This window comes from Physeter macrocephalus, chromosome 17 (genome assembly GCF_002837175.3).
Source record: "Physeter macrocephalus isolate SW-GA chromosome 17, ASM283717v5, whole genome shotgun sequence".
Classification (NCBI taxonomy): domain Eukaryota; kingdom Metazoa; phylum Chordata; class Mammalia; order Artiodactyla; family Physeteridae; genus Physeter; species Physeter macrocephalus.
In genome coordinates this window covers 26,967,854-26,968,198 of record NC_041230.1, presented here as the reverse complement: position 1 = coordinate 26,968,198, position 345 = coordinate 26,967,854, and positions in this window count along the sequence as shown.

Sequence of the window (345 nt, the reverse complement as noted above, 5' to 3'; positions counted from 1 at the left end):
AAAAAAAGTTTTACTGGAACACAGCCTCTCATCCATTTACAGGATGTCTTTGGCCTCTTTCAAGGTACATGAGGTGAGTAGTTGCCCTCGACTATATGGCCTACAAAGCTGAAAAGATTTCCTATCAAACTCCTCACAGGAAAAGTTTGCTGGTCCCTGTGCTAGTATATTACACGCTACTCTATTGCTTTAGTTAAGAAAAAAAGGCAGAATTTTTTTCCAAAAGTTTGTTTTCTACTCGGGACTCTTCTTTTTTTTTTTTTTTTTTTTTTTTTTTTTTTTTTTTTTTTTGCGGTACGCGGGCCTCTCACTGCTGTGGCCTCTCCCGTTGCGGAGCACAGGCTC